The sequence below is a fragment of the Talpa europaea genome (assembly GCF_964194135.1).
Source record: "Talpa europaea genome assembly, chromosome: X".
Classification (NCBI taxonomy): Eukaryota; Metazoa; Chordata; class Mammalia; order Eulipotyphla; family Talpidae; genus Talpa; species Talpa europaea.
The window spans coordinates 75,940,192-75,956,169 of record NC_140081.1 but is presented as its reverse complement, the minus strand read 5'-3'; positions in this window follow the sequence as shown (position 1 = coordinate 75,956,169).

Here is a 15,978-nt window from a genome sequence, read left to right as displayed (position 1 = left end):
TATTTGGAAGCCATGCCACCCAAAGAATTGCATAAATACATTAATTTGTAAGCCAATAGGAAGACTTTTTTTTTTTAAAAAAGCAACATTGTATTCCAAGGTGTGGCGCTATTATAAATCAATCTCCATATTGATGAAACATGTAGAAGCTGTGTGCTTTTTCTCTATTTCAATGTTACAACATGCTCCCTAGTGTGGTTATATTTTTAATCTCTTTTATCATACAAAATATATAACTTAAAGCTTCTACACAGCAAAAGAGACAATAACAAAAACAAAGAGAAACCCCACCGAATGGGAGAACATTTTTGCACACAACACTAATGATAAAGGACTGATCGCAAAAATCTGCAAAGAGCTGATGAGACTCAACAACAACAAAGTAAATAATCCTGTCAAAAATGGGCAGAAGAGCTAAAAAGAAACTTCTCTGAAGAGGAAATGCAAATGGCCAATAGGCATATGAAAAATTGTTCAACATCACTTGTAATCAGGGAAATGCAAATCAAAACTACCATGAGATACCATCTTACACCAGTGAGAATGGCACATATTAAAAAAACTAGCAACAACAAATGTTGGTAAGGATGTGGAGAAAAAGGAACTCTCCTGCACTGTTGGTGGGAGTGCAAACTGCTCCAACCACTGTGGAGAGCTATGTGGAGATTTCTGGACCTACTAAACATAGAGCTTCCATATGATCCAGCAATTCCACTCTTAGGTATTTACCCAAAGGACACAGAAACATCAATTCCAAAGAGCACCTGCACCCCTATGTTTATAGCAGCACTGTTTACAATCGCTAAGCTTTGGAAACAACCCAAATGCCCAAAAATAGATGACTGGATCAAGAAGATGTGGTCCATATACACCATGGAATATTACTCAGCATTCAAAAAAGATAAACACATGCAATTTGCAGCAACATGGATGGTGCTGGAAGGGATGATGCTCAGCAAAATAAGCCAGAAAGAAAAAGAAAAATACCGGATGGTCTCACTCATAGCAGGAATCTAGAAAACTTAAATAAGGGACCAGGAAAAATAATAACTATAAGAAAGTGAAAATCAAAATCAACAAAAAACTATGAACCAGAGACACTTTTAGGGGGGCGGGGGCGGGAGGGGAGGGATTGGGGTCAGAATGGGGGGGGCTGCAATTGTATGGGGAATATAAAAATAAAATTTATTTTAAAAATATATATAACTTAAATAAAATTATATCCATGAAGATCCTTGAAAATATTGAAGAAAATGAATAGGAATGCATATAAATAAAAACTATTAAGCCTTAAAAAAGAATGATAGGAATGCATATAAATAAAAATTATTAAGCCTTAAAAAAGAATAATAATGGAGATATAAAATATGAAATTTTAGAATAACCATGGAAAATATATTCAATGAAATAAAAAATAATTAAGATTATTGGGAGAAAACAGGTTTTACATAAGCCATGGAAACCTATATACCCTACATATTTGTTATAATCTTCTCAGTGTTTAAAGTCAGAGTGACTGACAGGTAAACCCCAAGCCTAAAAACTTGTATTTTCAGGCCTCGCCCTCCAAAAAAATTTAGAAGTTGGAAAAAATTGTCTTCATATTGATTTCATGTTGGTAGAAAACTTCCCATGTCCCTGTTCCTCAAAATGCTCTCTTAATTCTTAGGAATCCCCATGGATTATTAGCACTATGTACCCCAGGCCTTGGCTCCTATTTTTCAAATAAAAACATTTCTATCCACCATTCCTTTATGTTTTCTTCTTTACTAGATTCCATGCTGTATGAGAACATGATAAAGAAATTTATGCAAATTCAAAAATAGTTAACCAGGTGGTGTTTTCCCTCTATGAAATATTTTACCATTGTCACTAAAGAATTCTAGAGGCAATCGTAATGCACATACTATTCTCACATATGAGAATAGTAGTTTTGACCATTCCACAAATCAGGTGTGCCACAGAAGAGGCCTTTGAAATAAGGTAATACTGTCTACATCCCTTCAACATTTTGAGGGCAAAAGAACCAAGGTGCCTCCAGCCATTTCCCAAAGAAATAATTCAGCATTCAGAATTATATGAAATGCCTCTGTATTTTGGCACCACTATCATGCAGTAGATTGTTCACTCAGCAAGTCTGGGTTACCCAAATCCTGCACATTCTCAAAGTCCTCAGGAATAACTCTGGACTGGCTTGTGAAAGATAAACTCTAAACACTTGGACTATCCTCTCTAGTAAGAGAATATTTTTATACCTGGGTCCTCGTGCCACACCAGATAAAACATACTAGTTATGTGATTTATCATGAATATTTGTTATTGTTAGCTGGGTGGGCCACATTGTATTGGTTTGATCTGGGGGTAAAGGGAGAACCAAACACTGAGTAGATACATTCAGGTATGGGGCGCTCTTTGACTATGTCACTGACTCCTTTCTCCCAAGAGTAGAGCCTCCTAAGAAACCTATCATAAACTAAAGTGGTGTCAAGGAAAGAAACAACTGCCATTCATTTATTTGTTTTCTTTCTTTTTTTTTTATATGGAATGCTTCACGAATTTGCGTGTCATCCTTGCACAGGGGCCATGCTAACCTTCTCTGTATCATTCCAATTTTAGTATATGTGCTGCCGAAGTGAGCACCAACTGCCATTAATTTATATAGAAATATTTTGAGTATTCCCAGACCCAAACAACACCAACTAGCACATAAAATCTAACATATAGAAAAGGCAGGAATGATATGATAAATACACACCCCAAGTAAAATAGTTCCCAGGGAAGAAGTTTGGCAGTACTGCTCTTGATGCTCAGGATTGCGAGCTGCCTCTAGAAAGGCTGCTGCAAAACAAAGATTGAATGCTATTTTCACTTTTCAGCTTTTGTTCTAACAGTGAAAATCCTATTAGGATTTCTTTCGGTTAGCAAAAACAGGTACTAATGTAGGTCTTTCACAAAGGCAAGGGGTTCAACCTGAACTTCAGAAAAGCTGGGGATACCTTTAAAACCCTGATCACCAAGACTCTAGTAACTTTTTCTTTAAAACACCTGTTCACATATTATTATACACTGTTGATGAGAATTAAGTCATGTCTGTTCAAATCCACTGACAGAGAACAACGGGAAGGCTGTACCTGGACTCCACCCTATTCACCTTTTTCCTTTGCTAATTTTCATCTATCCTTTTTACTGCTATTGCTCATAATGATGAGTACAATTTTTCTAAGTCGTGTGAGTCCTTCTAGCAAATCATCCAACCAGAGGGTGGTCTTGGATACTCCCGAGCAATTTTCTTGTTTTCACATAAAATATGAAATGTTAATAAGTTGCACTCTCTTCCCCCTCTTCCCTCCACCTCCCTCTCTTTATATATATATATATATATATATATGTATGTATGTATGTATCTGCTCAGCAGATATGAAATTAATTTACCGTTATAAGCAACCATTTTGACAATCTGTAAGAAAAGACAAGTGTGAAAATGAGAGTTATTTATATTCAGACAAATGGCAGACAAGTCTACACAACAGCCCAAAGGCAAAATATCGGTGGTTCTGGGAAGGAGACAAATTAGCCTGACATTTTTAATTAAAATCGGCTGCTTCCTGGAATGCATAGATATTTTCACTTCTCTCTAACCAAAGACAAGAGCCACATATTTTAAAATATGTCTCTAAATTTAAAAATGCATGCATTGAATTTGAGCATATTAAAGGGTACTAGTTTTACCTTTATCGGATTTCCCCTAACAACATCTGTAATTTGAATTTTCATAACCAACAATTATCGACTCACAAAATGTAAATTTGAAGGCAGACAGGTAAATTTTGAACTGATTTTAACTTCCTGGCATTTTAAACACTTAGATTATTTTCATCATCCAAAGCTATTACAGAATGTTCTGGCCTATACAAAGAGACAGAGAGAAAAGATAGTAGAAAATTTCAGGCGTAAGAAGAGAAAGTAGGAGCAAATCCAACGTAATATTCTGAAATTCCTAATTTTCCTATACCATATGAGCCAGTCGTGGTAAGGTTGAAGGAGTGTTCTCTTCTGATGCCTTCCTAACTCCTTCCTCTCAAGTTTCCTTAATTTTTTTAACAGAAGCCTACTCAGGAAGCTCTCCTGAGTCCTGGCCAACATAGCACCACCATAGGCACCTAATTTCTTTCCTCTTTGTCAAATGTTGCTCAACTTGCTTCTTGCCTTTTTACAATCTACTCTGCTTTGTGTCTCTGGATGCTATCAGGCTCATCAAATACAATAAGCAGACCCTAGCTCCCAAGGCAAGCAGTCCAAATTTACTATTCAACACCATATCTATTCTAGAGTAATTTTCCTGAAAGGAGATGTGCAAACTCTTTATCTTACACTCCAATCACAGACAACATCAACTATGAAAGAGGTTTGTTTACCCACCCAAAAAACTATTGTCTCATACCCTTGGGTGAGAATTGCCTTTCCGAAATCTAGCAATAATATCAGCCCAATCGATACAACTGGGTATCTTCCATTCCCCTTGAAAATGGGTAGTTCTTTTTTTTTTAAAAAAAAATAATAAATTTTATTTTTATATTCCCCATACAATTGCAGCCCCCCCCCATTCTGACCCCAATCCCTCCCCTCCCGCCCCCGCCCCCCTAAAAGTGTCTCTGGTTCATAGTTTTTTGTTGATTTTGATTTTCACTTTCTTATAGTTATTATTTTTCCTGGTCCCTTATTTAAGTTTTCTAGATTCCTGCTATGAGTGAGACCATCCGGTATTTTTCTTTTTCTTTCTGGCTTATTTTGCTGAGCATCATCCCTTCCAGCACCATCCATGTTGCTGCAAATTGCATGTGTTTATCTTTTTTGAATGCTGAGTAATATTCCATGGTGTATATGGACCACATCTTCTTGATCCAGTCATCTATTTTTGGGCATTTGGGTTGTTTCCAAAGCTTAGCGATTGTAAACAGTGCTGCTATAAACATAGGGGTGCAGGTGTTCTTTGGAATTGATGTTTCTGTGTCCTTTGGGTAAATACCTAGGAGTGGAATTGCTGGATCATATGGAAGCTCTATGTTTAGTAGGTCCAGAAATCTCCACACAGCTCTCCACAGTGGTTGGACCAGTTTGCACTCCCACCAACAGTGCAGAAGAGTTCCTTTTTCTCCACACCCTCGCCAACATTTGTTGTTGCTGGTTTTCTTAATATGTGCCATTCTCACTGGTGTAAGATAGTATCTCATGGTAGTTTTGATTTGCATTTCCCTGATTACAAGTGATGTAGTTCTTTAGAAGGAAAAAAAAGCAAATACCACATGATTTCACTCATGTGGAATATAAACAAACAAAGCAAAAGAACAGATGAAACTAAACTAAAAGAAACCCTAGAAATCTGACTGAAGAATTGAGGTTACCAGAGGGAGAGTAATTCTAAAGGTGAATTTACACCTTTAAAGTAGATAGTGAAAGACATCTATGGAGAGAGATTTTTTATACATTTTCTAATACCCTTCAAATGATAATCTATGAACCAACAATTAGTATACATGCTAGTAACAAAAGCTAAGCCTATGACTACAATTTTGTTTCAAAGCACCTCCTGAAATAACGTAAGCTTACAAACAGCCTTGATACAAGCATTCTTTCAAAACATGCTACCAAAGCATGAAGTATGAAGATCATTTCTGCAGGTGACAGTTCATACGTGACTCAGAACTATCTCTGAACACATATGCCCTTGCTCTATTTTTCTACTGATTTTATTAAGGCCTGGGCCTCCCTGGTAGTGCAAGGGTTAAAATCTCAGCATTATTAAGCTATCACCAGCCACTTCACCATGAGTTCAATCCCCAGCCAGGGAGCTAACCCACATGGCTCAGTCAACCTCTCCTGTCTCGCCCACTCCTCCCCTCAGTAGTGTATTTTGGTAGAGCTACTTGTTCTGCTCCCCACTCTGTCTCTGGTGAATCCTCTCACCCCCCATACACACATGTGGCCTACACCCCAGTTCCTGTATGCATAAATAAATAAAAATCTTTTATAAAAATTATTAAGTCCTGAAGATTAGATTAAATGTAGCCTCTCAGCTATCTTTCCTAGACCTGTAAAATGAAGACTACATGTAGCAATCTTACCTTAAAGGAGCAGAATAATAACTGATGCTTACAATCCTGATTTTGAATAATCGTGATGAACTTAAATAGCAGTATGTTATACTTAAGAAAAAGGCAAGTTGGGAAGTCTGTTTTAGTACTTTATCATGATAAAATGAAGTACATGCATAGAAACAGAACTGTAAAGATGTTCAACCAGCTGATACAGTGATTATTTCTGAGTAGGATTGTCAGTGGTTTTAAAAAAATTTATTGTTTGACTATATCTTCTCATCTTTGTCAATGAACATATTTTGCAGTTAGGCTATTTTTAATAAAAAAATGTATATGAGAATTAAGGCATATTTAAGGGAGTAAATTTAGGAGCATAGACATTTGTACATAATATTTTACTAAGGTATCAGAAACTTCTAGCATAGTACCTAAGACAGAAGGTGAATAATAAATGTTCAAAGAATCAGAACAAAAATGTAGCTTCATTTATACAGAAGGAATGATTTCAGCATTTCAACTGCACTTAGTTTGCATAGCTGAAATGCCTATATTTTTATTAGTAAGCTTTGAAAAACACTTGTATTTTGGATATCACTTCATTAACTCTCTCAGTTCCAAATTTATTCCATTTGTTATCTTTGGAAACAGGGTTGGGTCACAATGGAAGAATCCTCTATTTGATTATACCAGCTTTGGTTTAGAATATATTTTTAGAGACTCAAATCATGAATATTAGTCTAAATCTGACCCTAACCTTTCAAATCTTCCCATACAAGTGTTAAGGCTTGAAATACTACCAAAATAACCTCTGCAAAAACACGAGAAATTCTCTAATGCATGTGCTTCTTTAAATTTGAATGATAGCACTACTCCATCAGTAAAGAATAACAGATTTTGATCTCAGCAACAGAGTTTTGTTTTTGTTTTTGTTTTTGTTTTTTTTGGTAGCCGTGCATTTTGAAAATGTATATAAATGGAAGTATGACTTTTTAATTTTTATATTTAAAAAAGATTGTTTTGGCCGCATTCTCTTATTAATAAGCTGACAGAATTCATGGAGGAATAAGTGTAGCAAAAAACCAAAAGGGGAAAGATGATAGTTGAGGCTTTAAGAATTCATGGGCATTCTTTTTATTAAGCAATTTTTTTAAAATCTTTGAAATGTAAAAAATTGATTTTAAAAAGTTTGATAGTTTCTATTGATTAATTCATCAGCTTCAATCAAATATTATTTTAAAGAAAAATCAGAACTCTACTCTTATTGATGAGTGACACCTTGAAGGATGAACATTGAGTACTATTAAAACCAAATAATCTCTTCTCCAAAAGACTGAGTCAAGCTTGAGCCTAAATTATTGCCATTACTGTTATTAAAGAATCTTTGAACAAATCTGATAAAACGGGTTTAGGGGATAAAGAGGCATCTGGGGGAAAACATGCTTCAGGAAGACATCGATGGAAAAAGATTTTAAAAAGTCCTTAGAAAAAGTCTTAGCAATGTGAAAGGAGTAATAATTCTACAGTTAGCATATGACTGACTCTCAAATCTGTCCTTGGCTGAGCTCCATGGAAACATGTCTGAGAAGAGACAATATTGTGTGTATAAGTTGCAAACTCTGTTTCAACAAGAAGCTCTAACACATTCAGCGATATTTAGATTGTTCTGGAAATCTTCTAACGATACAGGACAAAACCATATAGGACACTTTTCACCTGTGCCACCATCGGTACTCTGAATTGTCTTACTGAATGGGAGAAAATATTTGCACACCATATATCTGACAGGGGGCTTGATATCCAAAATCTACAAAGGGTTCATATGACTCAAGAGTAAGAAAAAAAAAAATAACCACAGTTAAATAGGCACTTCTCCAAAGAAGACATGCAGATGGCAAACAGACACATGAAAAATGCTCATCATCATTTATCATCAGAGAAATGCAAATTGAAACCACAATGATATACCACCTCACACCTGTGAGAACAGTCCATAAGAAAACAAAAAACAAGTGTTGGTAAGAATGTAGAGAAAAAGGAATCCTCTTACACCATTGGTAGGAATGTAGACTGGTCCAGTCCCAATGGAAAATAGTATTGAGTTTAACCAAAATATTAAAGATCAATCTGCCATATAACCCAGCAATTCCATGCTAGGTATCTACCCAAAGAACACAAAAACACTAATTCAAAGGGAAATAGGCACTTTGTTCAATACAGTATTATTTACAATAGCCATGCAATGGGTACAAACTAAGGGCCCCAAAACAGATAAATGGATCAGGAGGATATGGTGTGTGTATGTGTATATATATAAATATATGCACATACACAATGAAATACTACTCAGCTATGAAAAAAGTAAATTCTTGACAATTGCCATAACATGGATGTAACTGGAAAAAGAACACAAGAATCAGTTTTTTTCTCTTCTGAGCACAATCATAATGCACATTTCAAAACCTTGTTTAAACACATTTGCTTTTATTTTTTATATTTCTTTAGTAAATTGAATGAACTACCTTATATGATTCAAGACTATTGACATTTCATCTACTGTCAAGGCCAAGCATAAAATTTCTCCTTAATATATCAAAAGACAAATAAAATTATCTATATACTGGTATGTAAAAGAAACTCATTGAGAGCACAGTAATGTGAGATTTATGGTCATCTGAAAAAATACTTTGATTATGCAAAATTTTAAAAAATAGAAAAAAATTTTAAGGAGCATATTGTACTTTTATTCACATTACAAGCATTTTATATATAGTTCATTGTTTGCCAGTCGATATGCAAATGAAAGATATAAAAATTATAGGTCATTAGCCATTCACTAAGGCAGATTCTCTACAGAACCTGATTAAGCTTTACTGTTTAACATTTCTATTTTCTATATTTTAATTGTTTTTCTCTTTTATCCTCCACTAGAAATCAAGCTTGATGATGGTAAACTTTTATCTGTTATATACTGCTATATTCCCGGTACTTAGAACAGTATCTGGCATGCGCGTGATTAATAAACAGTTGCTAAATAAGTGAAATAATGAATCACATTAACTGTACTTGAAAGTGACTGAATTTAATATTTTAAAAATATTCTATTATTCAAACTTTTCCTTCAAAACTTTTTAACTAATGCAATAGTGTCTAAAGTGTTCCAATTGGTGCCATTTAATACCTTTACCTCTAAAGCTTTGCCATTTTTTCCAAAATCATAAATACAGATTAATGGATACATTTTCTATTTTCTTCAAAGCTGTAAGGACAGGAAATCTTTTTAATTGCAAGATAAAATCATATATATTTAAACAATTTAATTTCTTAGATCTAAGTATGTACTTTGCTTTTTATTGATTTCGACCAAAACATTGACCAAAATAATATACAATTGAACTATAAAGTAGACATACCATTGTGTGCCATCATATATTAGGAAAGACATTTTGTGCAATACAAATTTCTTTGAGGACTGAATTTCTCATGAAGCTTGAATCAACATACTCCCCCTGCCATTTTTCCATTTCTTACTCCAAAGCATTTCTACACCTACACCACCCACAACCTATTCCAAAACATTACTGAAAATTGATGTCAATTTCCATGGATGTCACACAAGCAAATAGGCTATGAAACTCATTTTATTTAAAAAGTATAATTTATAAAGAAGAAAACAATTATTCCTAATCTCCTCTTCAAAAGAGAGAGGTTTTGAATTTGAAAGCATGTGCTCAATCTCCACCAGCTCATAAACTTTAATGTTCTTATTGTCATTTGTTTATTGCATTCTTTGATCATTTCTGACATCACTGTTATTAACTTTTTCTGTATTAATGCTATTTTTATTACTTGCAAGAAATATAGCAGAAGCAGAGGTATTGTAGAAGAAACAAAGTTAAAGAGATCAAGTTGAATGATTTGACTTTAAAATGTGCATTGGTTTTTGGGTAACTCAACTCTCCCAATATGTCCTTATTGAGGATATTTGTAAAAGCCTTGCTACAAAATAAATTGAAAATGCTTAAAATTTATGTTTCTTTATGGGCCCTCAAGGAAGAAGACATTTATTATTCCAGAATGTTCCCCAAAATGTGTGCTCTATGTCTGAGCATTTCGAGAAATTTACCACATCAACAAAAGGAAAGATAAAAATCATATGATCACATCACTAGATGCAGAGAGAGCAGTAGATAACATACAACATCCATTTATGATAAAAACTCTCAAAAATGGGCATAGAAGGAACATACTTCAATATACAAAGACCATATATGACAAACCAACAGTTAACAGCATACTCATTGGCAAGAAACTGAAAGCTTTTTCTCTAAGATCAGGCATAGAAAAAATTTTCACTTTAACCACTACTATTCAATATAGTAATGAGAGTCTTAGCCAGAGAAATTAGACAAGAAATAAAAACTCCAAATTGGTATCAGTAAGTAAAACTATCACAATTTGCAGATGACATGATAGTATACATAGAAAACCCTAAAGAGGCCACTAAAAAAAAAAAAAAAAACTACCAGAAACATTAAGTCAGTACAGCAAAGTGACAGGCTAAAGGTCAATACACAAAAATCTGTTGCCTTCTTATATTCAAAAAATGAACTAGAAGAGACAGAAATGAAGAAAACAATTCTGTTACTATCACATCAAAAGGAATTAAATACCTAGAAATAAACTTAGCAAAGGAGGTGAGGGAGCATTGTAAAAAGGCATTGTAAAAAGACATAGAAAAAGACACAAAGAAATAGAAAGATATTGGGCCTCCCCTGGTGGCGCAGCAGTCAAGCTCTGGGCTGCAAAGCTGCCTGCCCGCAGCCTCTGCAGCGCTGGTTCGATCCCTGGCCTCCGGCGAGGGTCCCACATGGCACGCAGACCTCTCCCGCTGCCCGCTGCTCCCCTCAGCAGTGTGTTTCATCAGTCTGTCTGTTCTGCTCCCCACTCTGGCTCTGGTGAATTCTCTCTCACCCTCCCGCACTTCTAACTGTGCTCAGTGCTTATATAAATAAATAAATCTTTAAAAAAAAAAGACATAGAAAGATATCCCATACTCATAGATTGGAAGAATTAACTTTGCTAAAATGGCCATCTCACTGAAAGCAACAGATTCAATGCAATCTCTATCAAAAATTCAATGGCAGGGGCCTCCCCGGTGGCGCAGTGGTTGAGCGCTGGGTTGCGAAGCTGCCAGCGGCCTCTGCGGCGCTGGTTCGATCCCCAGCTGCTCCCCGGCCACCGCAGGAGGGTCCCACATGGCGCGCAGACCTCTCCTGCCGCCCGCTGCTCCCCTCAGCAGTGTACTTCGGTCCTTCTGCCTGCTCTGCTCCCCGCTCTGGCTCTGGTGAATTCTCTCACCCTCCCGCGCTTCTGACTGAACCCAGTGCATGTATAAACAAAACAAACAAACAAACAAATAAATAAATAAATAACATGCCTCTATAAAAAAAAATAAAAATAAAAAAATTCAATGGCAGTCTTCAAAGAAATAGAATAAACACTATAAACACATAAACATACAGAGAAACAGAGACCACAATAACTCAAAAAGGTATATGCACTCCTATATTCATTGCAGCACTATTGATAACAGCCAAACTATGGAAACAACCACATAAATATATGTAATCACAAAAGATTCTGAAAAGCCAAAGCAATACTGACAAAAATGAATAGGGGTGTTGCATTTCCTGATTTTAAACTATACTACAAAGCTATAGTAATCAAGGCACCATGGTATTGGAATAATAATAAACATGTGGGCCAATGAAAGAGAATTGAGAAACCAGAAATAAATTTACACTTATATTAACAGCGTAATCTATGACAAAGAATTCAGCAGTACTTAGTGTAGTAAGCAAAGTCTCTTCAAACAACTGGTGCTGGGAAAACTACAGCCACATGCAAATGAATGAACCTAGACCACTTTCTCACAAAATACAAAAAATTGAACTCTTACAAAAGTCGTGAAGCCATAAAATACATTAAATAAAATAGAGGCAAAACACTCCACGACATTGGCTTAAAAGATGTCTCTGGGGGGCCTCCCTGGTGGCGCAGTGGTTGAGCGCTGGGTTGCGAGGCTGCCTGCAGCCTCTGCAGCGCTGGTTCGATCCCTGGCTGCTCCCCGGCCACTGGAGGAGGGTCCCACGTGGCGCGCAGACCTCTCCTGCCACCCGCTGCTCCCCTCAGCAGTGTGCTTAGTTAGTTTGCCTGTTCTGCTCCCCACTCTGGCTCTGGTGAATTCTCTCACCCTCCTGCGCTTCTGACTGTACCCAGTGCTTGTATAAAATAAATTAAATAAATAAAAATAAAAATCTTAAAAAAAAAGATGTCTCTGGGAATTCAATTCCAATAGGAAGGGAAACAAAAGCTAAAATAAATAAATGAGACTACACAAACTATCACTATTTGCAGACGATATGATATTATACATAGAGAACCCCAAAAACTCCACAGAAAAGCTAATTCAACTCATCAATCAGTTCAGTAAAGTGGCAGGATACAAAATCAACATGCAAAAGTCAGTAGCCTTCCTATACACAAACAATAAATCTGAAGAAGAAGAAATCAAAAAAAACATCCCTTTTGTTATTGAAACAAAAAAAATCAAATATTTGGGAATAAATCTAACAAAAGAGGTAAAGGACCTATACAAAGAAAACTATAAAACACTGTTAAAAGAAATAGAAGAAGACACAAAGAAATGGAGAGACATCCCCTGCTCGTGGATTGGAAGAATAAACATTATTAAAATGGCCATCCTTCCAAAAGCAATATACAGATTCAATGCTATTCCAATCAAAATTTCAATGTCATTCTTCAAAGAAATAGAACAATTATTGATGAAATTCATATGGAATCACAAAAAACCCCGAATAGCCAAAGCTCTCCTGAAAAAAAAAGAAGGGAATGGAGGCATTACACTCCCAGACTTCAAACTATACTACAAAGCCATAATCATCAAAACTGCATGGTATTGGAACAAGAACAGACATACAGACCAATGGAATCGAATAGAAAATCCAGAAATAAACCCACAGATTTATGGTCAACTAATCTTTGACAAAGGAGCAAAGACTATGCATTGGAGCAAAGAAAGTTTGTTCAATAAATGGTGCTGGGAAAACTGGGTCGCTACATGCAAAAGAATGAAGCTTGACCACTACCTCACACCATACACAAAAATCAACTCAAAATGGATTAAAGAACTAGACATAAGACCTGAAACCATAAAATATATAGAAGGAAATATAGGCGAAACACTACGTGATCTGCACATCAAAGACATCTTTACAGACACATCACCCAAAGCAGTGATAGTGAAGGCAAAGATAAACAGCTGGGACTACATCAAATTAAAGAGCTTCTGCACAGCAAAAGAGACAATAACAAAAACAAAGAGAAACCCCACCAACTGGGAGAACATTTTTGCACCCAACACTAATGATAAAGGACTGATCACAAAAATCTGCAAAGAGCTGATGAGACTCAACAACAACAAAGAAAATAATCCAGTCAAAAAATGGGCAGAAGAGCTAAAAAGAAACTTCTCTGAAGAGGAAATGCAAATGGCCAACAGGCATATGAAAAAATGTTCAACATCACTTGCCATCAGGGAAATGCAAATCAAAACTACCATGAGATACCATCTTACACCAGTGAGAATGGCACATATTAAAAAAAATAGCAACAACAAATGCTGGCGAGGGTGTGGAGAAAAAGGAACTCTTCTGCACTGTTGGTGGGAGTGCAAACTGGTCCAACCAATGTGGAGAGCTGTGTGGAGATTTCTGGACCTACTAAACATAGAGCTTCCATATGATCCAGCAATTCCACTCCTAGGTATTTACCCAAAGGACACAGAAACATCAATTCCAAAGAACACCTGCACCCCTATGTTTATAGCAGCACTGTTTACAATAGCTAAGCTTTGGAAACAGCCCAAATGCCCAAAAATTGATGACGGATCAAGAAGATGTGGTACATATATACCATGGAATATTACTCAGCATTCAAAAAAGATAAACACATGCAATTTGCAGCAACATGGATGGCGCTGGAAGGGATCATGCTCAGCGAAATAAGCCAGAAAGAAAAAGAAAAATACCGGATGGTCTCACTCATAGCAGGAATCTAGAAAACTTAAATAAGGGACCAGGAAAATGAATAACTATAAGAAAGTGAAAATCAAAATCAACAAAAAACTATGAACCAGAGACACTTTTAGGGGGGCGGGGGCGGGAGGGGAGGGATTGGGGTCAGAATGGGGGGGCTGCAATTGTATGGGGAATATAACAATAAAATTTATAAAAAAAAAATAAAATTGTATGAAAATCTCAAAAAAAAATAAATAAAATAAAAGCAATTGGATTTGCTTATGAAAAAAAAAAAAAAAAGGCTTCTGCACCATGAAATTATCATTAAGTTGAAAACGCTCCTGACTTGACAGGAGAAAATATTTGCACACCATACATGTGACAAGAGGCTGATATCTAAGAGCTACAAAAACACATACAACTCAACAAAAAGAAAAGAAATAACCCAATCAAAACAATGACTGATGAGCTAAATAGACACTTCTCCAAAGAAGACATGCAGATGGCCAGTAGGAATGTAAATAATGCTCATCATCAGTTATCATCAGGGAAATGCAAATCAAAACCACAATAAGATATCATCTCACACCTCTGAGAATAGCCCATATCAAAAAGACCAGAAACAAAAATTGCTGGCGAGATGGAAGGCAGAAGGGAGGAAGGAATCTTCATCCTCATATACTATTGGTAGCAATGCAGACTAGTTCAAGTCCTACAGAAAACTCTATGGAGGTTTCAAAATATTAAAAATAGATCTGGGCCTCCCTTGTGGCACAAGGGGCTAAGTCTCAGCACTATGAAGCTATCAGCAGCCACTGTGGCACGGGTTCAATCCCCGGCCAGGGAGCTACCCACATGGTGCAGCAGACCTCTCCTTTCTTGCCCTTTGCTCCCCTCAGCAGTGTATTTCAGTCACTCTGCCTGTTCTGCCCCCCCCCCACTTTGTCTCTGGTGAATCCTCTCCCCTACTCCCCCCACATCTCTGGCCTAAACCCCAGCTCTTGCATGTACAATAAATAAAATCTTTACAAATAAATAAGAATAGATCTTCCATTTGATCCAGGAATTCCACTCCTAGATATCTATCCAAAGAATGCAGAAACAGTAATTCAAAGGGATACATGCACTCCAATAATCATTGCAGCACTATTTACAATAGTCAAGCTATGGAAACAACCTAAATGCCCATCAAGTTAAAATAGGTAAAGAAGATATAGTGTATTTACACCGTGGAATATTACTCAACAATTAAAAAAGTAAATCATGTCATTTCTGACAATGTAGATGGAAATGGAGGTGATTAAGCTAAGTGAAATAAGTCAGAAGAAGGACAAGCACCAGATGACTTCACTCACATGGAGTACTGCAAAAACAAAACAAACCCTAGAAATCTTACTTCAGAATTGAAACTACCGGCAGCACTCCCACTGCCCACCTGTGACTGTGCAGGTGTCCCTTTTCACCAACTCTTTCCTCTGCAGGGCAGCAGCCTCCTGCCTGCCCATGACCTGTCAAGGCTGCCTGCCCGCAACCATGCAGGCCTCTCTTAGCAAACCTGTCCCTTCTAGGGCAGTTCTTCTTGCCCGCTTGTGTCTATGCAAGTGTCTTTAACTGTTTTATTCCTTTCCTAATAAACCTGCTCTTTAAATATATATATATATATATATATATATATATATATATATATATATATATAAAGAATTGAAACTACCAAAGGGGGAAGAGAAGGTGGGAATCAGAGAGAGAGGGGATCCAATGGACTGTGGTGGACTGCAGTGGAGGTG